This window comes from Tupaia chinensis, unplaced genomic scaffold (genome assembly GCF_000334495.1).
Source record: "Tupaia chinensis unplaced genomic scaffold, TupChi_1.0 Scaffold000216_1, whole genome shotgun sequence".
In the NCBI taxonomy this organism is placed as follows: Eukaryota; Metazoa; Chordata; class Mammalia; order Scandentia; family Tupaiidae; genus Tupaia; species Tupaia belangeri.
The window spans coordinates 80,711-88,869 of record NW_006159691.1 but is presented as its reverse complement, the minus strand read 5'-3'; the positions used below and the strand labels follow the sequence as shown (position 1 = coordinate 88,869).

The window sequence follows — 8,159 nt, the reverse complement described above, 5'->3', positions numbered from 1 at the left end:
CATGCCGGGCATGCACGCACACATGCCCCGCATGAGTTTTAAGCCACCGGGTCCGGGACACGAACTGCTGTCGACTACATGGGAGTCCAGCAACATAGCCATTACGCTAACTGCTGGTTCCTGCAAAAACCTCTTCAAAAAAAAAATTGTCCCCAGATAACTTCTGCTCTTTTTTCTACTTTGCTTTTTTCTTCCTTTTCTCTTGTTTTCTCATTTCCTTTTCCCTTTCCTCTCCCCCCTTTGCCTTTTCTTTGTCTTATTGCCACAGAGCACAAGTGCTCACCAGATACTGAGAAACAGAGAAGAAAGGAAGTGGATACCTCCCAAAGAAGTGTGGTCAGGCCGCAATTCCTTCTCCTCCATTTGTCTGTCAGGAATTTGGGCATGCACACATACATGCCTGGCATTTTCCTCAAACTGCCAGAGCTTGGCCTGGAACTGCAGTTCTGGTTCCCTTTACTAGGGACCACTTGACCATGGGCTGTCCTAGTGAAGTTTTAATTTCTTTTTACAGAAATTTTACAGAAGGCTATTTGGGATATTCTGACCTTTCCATTTTATGGATGTAGAAAGGCAGTCTTTGCCTTTAACCACTTGATGTTATGGTACCTTGGTGTGAGTAAAACTTGTCAGCCTTGTGCTTGCTCATTGTGACCAAGGTAAGCAAGTCAATAGTGGGTATATTCTGTATTCCAGTGCTGTTCAGTAGATGAGCTTTATTGGTACCTTTGCACTTTATTATCACTCTTTTTTTAAATTTATTTTTTAAATTATTTTAAAATTTGCTATAGGGCATATGCACTTGCCAGAGAGAGAGAGAAAGAGAGGGAAAGTGAGAAAGTAAACTGTCAGGTCCAGGACTCAAACTGCAGTTGGCCATGTGGGAATCCAGCACCTTAACCACCACACCATCTGCTGGTCCCATTCTTGCTCTTTATTTAATAGATAATGAGTATGAAAGCTTCTAACCAGTAATAGATGCTGAGTGATGTTTCATTAAAAGTGCAGACTTGGGGCTGGCAGGTGGCGTGGTAGTTGAGGGTGCTGGACTCCCACATGGCCGACTGCGGTTCGAGTCCCAGACCTGGTGGCTTGCTTTCTCACTTTCTTTCTCACTCTGTCCTTCTCTAGCCAAATTAAATGGATAAATAAATAAATAAAGTTAAAATAAAATTTTAAAAAATGTGCAGACTCTAAAGTCGGAACCAGAATCAGTTTTGATCTCTGTCACTTATAACTGTAACCTCAGATGATGTAATTCTTCATACTTCAATTTCCCATTTATAGTCAGGTTAGTAAGTATAAGAGTTAGTAATGATTCAGTAAGATTTATACATATGAAACACATGTGAGAATATACATGACTGCAAATAATGAACAGTTAATAAGTGTCAAATATCCTGGTTTTTATTATCGTATCGTTATGCTCCTGTAGTCACTGTTCATCAAGGTTCTTGAACCTTGTCTTCTCACCAAGGCAGCCCCACCGGACTTCTGCTTGTCAGTCTGTCCTGCCTGTCTTTGACCTCTTTCTGTCTGACTTACTGAGAAAAACGTTAGCGTCAAAAGAAGGGTGGTTGTAGGTGTACATGCGACGTCTCTGGCCGCCGGGCATGCCCACGCTCTCACAGGAAGACGTCAGAGGAGTAATCTCGGTAGTTTGCCATATTGTCAAATGCTGGAAGTTGGGCATTAACTGTTTTCTTTTTTCCTGCTCATAGGAAAATACCTTTGCTCAGGGAAATCATGGTTGTCTGTTTTCAAAGATTGTTTCATCCTGTGGGGCTTTGTCATTCAAAGATACATTTTAAAAATCCGGCTCACCCTACCTTGTTCTTATGGTTCAAATGTTTCAGTCCTTGGTCTTGTTTGGTTTCAGACTAATCTAGGATCACCCTTTTCCACCCACCCACCCCCTACCAGATCCTAATTTTATCTTGGTTTTAAAATTTATTGGCTTAACATTTTGGATTTGAAATTTGTGGTATCTGTGGTTCTGTGGTTACAGCTTGCTTTTCATTCCCAGTATTTGTTTTATCTTCTTTTTTTTTTCCTCTTTGATCAAAGTAACCACTGGCTTAAAAATTATTTTTAGGGGCTCAACAGGTGGCATAGTGGTTAAGGGCACCGGACTCCCACGTGGCCGTCCACGGTTTGCGTCCTGGATCTGGCAGCTTGCTTGCCCGTACTCTCTCCTGCTCTGCTTTTCTCTGGTCAAATTTAAATTAAATTAAATTAAATTAAATTAAACATTCTTAAAACAAAACAAAACAAAACTCATGTCAGGTGCATGTGCATACATGGCCAAAATCCCAAGAGGAGAATGGAAGGGAAGGGATTGTGGTGTGGCCATTCCCCCCTTCCCCCCAAGGAGGTGATTTCTTGTTTTTTGTCTCTGTCTCTCTGGCAAGTGCACATACCCTATTGTAAAAGAGAAAAAAAAAATATATATTTATGTATGTGTGTGTGTGTATATATATGTATATGTATAAAATATATATATATATTTATACGAACCATTGTCGGCCACATGGGAGTCCAGCATTTAACTACTATGCCACCTGTTGGCCCCACACAAGGAGTTTTTATTTGACTGGTTTGACTTTATCTGACTTGACTAGTTTTCCATAAACATTTAAAATTTTTTAAGCGTATTTAAAATTGGGTCTTATTTTGTCATCGCTTTTAAGACTATATCTATTAAATAAAATGAGGAATTTGCATTTTAGTTTTCAGAGTTTACTTGGGATTCCTTGAGCTTCTTTGATTTGGTGGTAAAGAGGGGATAAGCTCTGTCTTTCTGCTCTCTTGGAAATTTCCAGCCCAAGGAAGTGTCCAGAGGTATTGCTTACAGGGATTCTTACGTGATTAGTAAGCTGCTTTCCTGAATTATTAAGCTACATTAAAACAGCAACTTGGTGCAGTTGATGTTTTAGGTTTTTGTACCTTCTGAAAGATTAATATCCCTACAAGCATGATGGTACTTTTGATGTCTCCCTTTAGTGCTTTCAAGTATCAGGAGCATCACAGTCTACTCTGCTTGTGGACGCTGTCTCCTGTACGCGATTGCAGTTATTCTGGGAGGCCTAGTGTCTGCTTACCAACTTCCTGAAAGTCTTCTCTCTCAGATTGGTTTTCAGTGTGAAATGAATACACCACTTTAGAGCTACTTTTTACATAGAACTTTTCTTAAAGAGCCGTCTTAAGCAACCAGGACTAGAGTGAAAGTCTATTTTTCATTTTAACTTTATTGCAATCAGGACATTGGATGAGCTGTTCATTTTGATTTTGGCACGCATGGGTCATTTTAAGTAATTGATATCATCTTATTTAACAAATTTATATTATCCTCTAAGGTTTACGTATTGATTACTTACTTTCAAAGTTTCCAAAGAGCCCTGCGTCTTACTAGTGATTGAGGGAACCCAGCAGAAAAAAAAAAATCCGTGTCATTTTCAAGTAAAGGCTTAAGGCTTAAGGATCTATTTGCTCATTAAATATTTATTGAGAGCCCTTTCTCCTGGCTGACTCTCTGAAAATATATTAGATATAGTCCCTGTTCTCAAATAGTCCCACTTTAGTAAAAGAAAACGGTATTAGGGTTAGGAGAAGCATTGGAGCTGGACTGGGCCTGAAGGTTCAGTGGGCGCACCCCTGCACAGGGGACAGGACTCTATTAGCAGAAACAAGGCGTGGGAACAGTTGGGGACCTGATGGAATTCCAAGTAGTTCAGAGCTACCGACAGAGTCCCAAGTCTTTTCATTGATTTTGCCTAGTTTTATTAGTTCTCTCTATGGATCTCAAATGTGATCATCACTTGATATAATAAAATTTGTATTTCGTTTTTAAAAATTCTTAAAATTCACACCTTCTCCTGAATTAGAAACCACCCCTTCTCTGCCTTATGAATGAGCGAAAAAGTAAGGTCTTTCTCTCAGAGACTTACCACAGGATTCTTTCTCTCAGCTCCTGTAGTACATGATACCTTGGTGCAGAGTTAGCCGGGCTTTGCAATCAGACACACTCGTCTCCTAAGTCGACCACTTAGCATTTCTGGGCCTGTGGACAATTCTTGTGTTTCTCTAAGCCTCTTGATTTTCACGTCTGTAAATTGGGGGTAATACTACTTATTTCGTGGTCCATTATAAGGATTACATGAAAAATATTAAGCACGGTGCCTATCACAGCTACTCAAAAGTAGCTCTAATGGGAACCAGCAGTTAGCGTAATGGCTATGTCGCTGGATTCCCACGTAGTCAACTGCGGTTCGCGTCCCGGATCCGATGGCTTAAAACTCACGCCGGGCACGTGTGCGTGCGTGCCCAAGATCCCGAGAAGAGAATGGAGGAGAAGGGATTGCAGCGTGACTATCCCCCCTGGGGGGTGATTTCTTGCTTTCTGTCTCTATGTCTCTCTCTGTCTGTCTGGCGAGTACACACGCCCTATAGCGAAAAACCTCTCAAAAAAAAATTTTTTTTAAAAAGTAGCTCTAATTATAATTATTACAATTAGTGATCATTGGCATTTATTAATAGTTCCTCAGACTGTAACTTGTTTTCATGACTTACCTACTTCCTTTCTTTCTGCTTCTAGTGTGGAGAGCCTCTCTTATTCTATTTTATTTTTCTTATAGTTTTTTTGTTTTGTTTTTAGGTTTTTTTTTTCTTGCTATGAGACATGTGCACTCCTGAAGAGAGACAGAGAGGGAAAGTAAGAAATCAACCCCCACCCACCCACCCAGAGAGGATGGCCACACCAAATCTCTTCTCCTCTGTTCTCCTCTTGGGATTTTAGGCATGCACACACATGAGCCCATTTTATTTTTCAAGCTGCCAGGTTCAGGACTCAAACCACGCAGTCAGTCACATGGGATCCAGCGGCCTTCACCGCTGTACCACTGGCTGGCCCCACAATTTACCTTTTTTGTTGTGCAGTCGCTTTTACTCCACCCCCTGTAGCCCTCTCTTTGCCCACTACATGCCTAGCACAGTGTCTGACACAGAGCAGGTATTGGCTGCATCTTGGTGATTAAAGATGTGCTAGGTATTAGCAGTCTAGCACCTGGGGATCCATTATTCTTCGTTATTGGGTGTATGAAGGGTCCTCATGGATTCTTGCCATGGACAGCCAGAGTCAGGATGGTTGGAAATATCGACGGTTTACTCAAAACTTTATCACCTTTGGTCCAAGACTGTTATAAAATGCACAGAACAAAACCAAAACAAAGCAGGTGCCTTGTGATTTTCAGAGTAAGTTGTGAAAGTTTATGCAGACTAGAGTTGGAGTAAATTCTTTTAAGTATTATTTTATTTCATTTGCTATCATTATTATTTGTTTAATTTGACCAAAGAGAGATAGAGAAAGAGAGAAAGGGAAAGTAGGAAAGCAAGCCTCCAGGTCCAGGATTCAAACCATTGTTGGTCATGTGGGAGTCCAGCACCTTAACCAACATGCTACCTGCTGGCCTCGAGTTGGAGTAAATTCTAGGCACAAATAGGTACTACCTCAAAATTAATTTCATCATGAAAGTTTGGGTGATTTCCAACTAATCACAAATATAGAGTATCCTTACAATATATTTATATGATGGTAAACTCTATTATTTAGAGGAAATAACTCTTTTTTTTTTTTTGCAGTATATCAAACCTTGTCCTACACACGCACACACACACATCCGTGTGCATGTATGCACATACACAGGGTGTGTTCTGAGTCACTCTAGGTGCGAAGCTCTATGAATACAATCTTCAGATTGTTTAAGCCCAACCTTTTAAGAGACCCAGGCCGAGGTCTTGCCAGTACATCGCTATGCCTGCTGGGACCCAGGTTTCTTTATTTTACCCAGGTTAATGGCCTGCGTTTCATTCTAGCTTCCTTGGTAATTATTTTGTGTACATGCAGTCATGTTTTCTTTGTTGGAATTCTGATTACAGGGAGATGCTATGTGTTGATTTAAAGTAATCATAAGACCCAAATGCTTTGAAGTGATGGTTAACTGATCATAGTTTTGCCGCTTTTCCTGCTAATTGGAGAGCATTAACGAGATTGTACAGAGGACTGATGGAAGTGTAGTTTGACCTTAATTGGAATCAGAGGAAATCTCTCACTACAGTCTACGGTTTATTTAAGGAGCAAGATCACTTGACATTGATGGTGTTGTGTTGTTTACTTAGGCCACATGCATTGGAATTTGGCTGTCTGCTTCCTTGAGTTTCTGCTTGGTTGTCTTTTCTCTCATCTGATGAGAGATTATTGCATCACCTAGAGTCTCATCTTTAGTAGAGTTACCTCTCCCGAATTAGAACTCACTCCTAGATAGAGACCAGTTTATACCAAGAAAGAGTAAGCCTCTTTAGTAGAATCGATTCAAGCCCTAGATGTCTTTCAGCCGGCCGTGGTGTGCTGTCTCTCTTACACTACTGCCAGCTTCCCACTGACTGGTGTTGCAGGTGTGGAATGGTATGTTGATGGCTTCATTTGACTTTATAGCTTCTGTCCAGCTTCCCTGTCATCCTGATAAATTCCACAGGTGTCTTCTTTCCTCATTCTTGGTCACAGCAAAACATCACCTGTCCAGGGAATCAGCTTGACTCACCCATCCAGACCGGATGGTATTTATGAACTTCTGTTTGTAACAGTGGAAGCAGAATTGTGAGAGCTCAGGTCCCCTATGTATGAAATTGAAGCTTGTCCTTAAATGCTTTGGCAAGTCTCTCCTTGATCATTTTGTAGGGACTTCCTGTAATACCATTTGTGCACTAGGCCGCTGAGGTGAGAGTTCTGACAGCAGAGGAGCGGCCTAAATGCAGGCCTTAATGCTGCCCCCTGGACATGGGCCAGACCCGCTCCTCTGCTGCCGGCTCAGTTGCCAAGGTAGGAGGAAGTTCTGCTGCACATTCTCATGTGTTTCTCTTGACTCTGCTGATCCAGGGTAGGCTCATTGTCAGTGTGATTCCTGTGACTGACATCCTGCAATGAAACATCAGCCAGAGCCTCCCGTTTGGTCTCTGAGCCAGTTGTGCAGCTGCCATTGCTGTGCTGTGATTCAGAATTTCAGAGTTACCAGGGCTATTTAGGAAGAAATCAGTTCCCATCATCCATCCATATTCGTGCTGCTGCTGCGCATCTGAGGATTTCGCTGTGGTCTGACCTAGAGGAAATAAGCCAGATGGATCTGATTTAGGGTTTCTTACTCAGAGCTCGCTGGCGAACCTCTGTATATGTGATGTGTGTCCTGCACGATATTGTGAACTCATCTTAGGGGAACAGCAGATACTGTGATACTGTTTATATTAACAGACTTTCTTCATTTTCCAAAACAGAGTTTAAGGTAGTAGCTCCCACTTACCACGTTCTTTCTGACATGCACCGGACACGACAGTGTTTATCTTGCCAATACCGGTGAGCCTCATGACTTCCTCTGTATTGGAAAATTAGGAGACTGAGGCACATATTAGAGGACTCGCCCAAAGACATCCAGCCACCAGTGGCAAAGCTACTGGGGAACCAAGGCCTCTCTGACTCAAAGCCAGCGCCCTTGCCCCTAAAGGTAGCTGCTTCTCTGACAGGTATATTGTCCTTAATGTGCATATCGCCATAGCATTCCTGGCCTAGCCTAGCTACTGGGAAAGTTGGTTGATTTGATCTGAATCCTGTTCAGCAACCTTGCATTATGTCAAGACACCTCAGCCACAGTGGCATGCATGTCATAGGTACGTGGTGCTCAGCATGAAGAAAGGCAGCCATGGAGAAAGCATACCCAAGCTGCAGATAAGGAAACTAAATCCCAGGGAAGTCAAGTCGCCCATCACTGCTAGAGTGGCGTGTTTGAATGTGCGGGCTATCTGACATACTTCATGTCAGTGGAATTCATCATTTCCCCAGTTTTCCACATTCTTCACTAACCCAGTCCCATTTCTAGAAGTACTTAGGTTCCTACTAGTTATCCATCCCTTCCAGTTACTTACTGTTCGACTTTGGGCAAATTATTTGTTCACTCTTATCCTCATTGACCTCATCTTTTACAGATGGATTAAATGAAATACTGCAGATAAAATGCATAGTTTAGTGCCTCATACAAGGCAAGTGCTTAAATAATTAATGTGTTTCTTCCACATCTATGTGTAGAATCCAATATAAGACAATATATAGGACAGTA

The 8,159-nt window shown here is 41.8% G+C and overlaps 1 protein-coding gene across 8 annotated transcripts in view; it reads left to right on the top strand.

Moving 5' to 3' along the window:
• The window catches only part of STK4 (serine/threonine kinase 4), a 99,236-nt gene that overhangs the window by 80,036 nt on the left and 11,041 nt on the right, over positions 1–8,159 (top strand). The gene's annotated exons all lie outside the window — the stretch shown is intronic.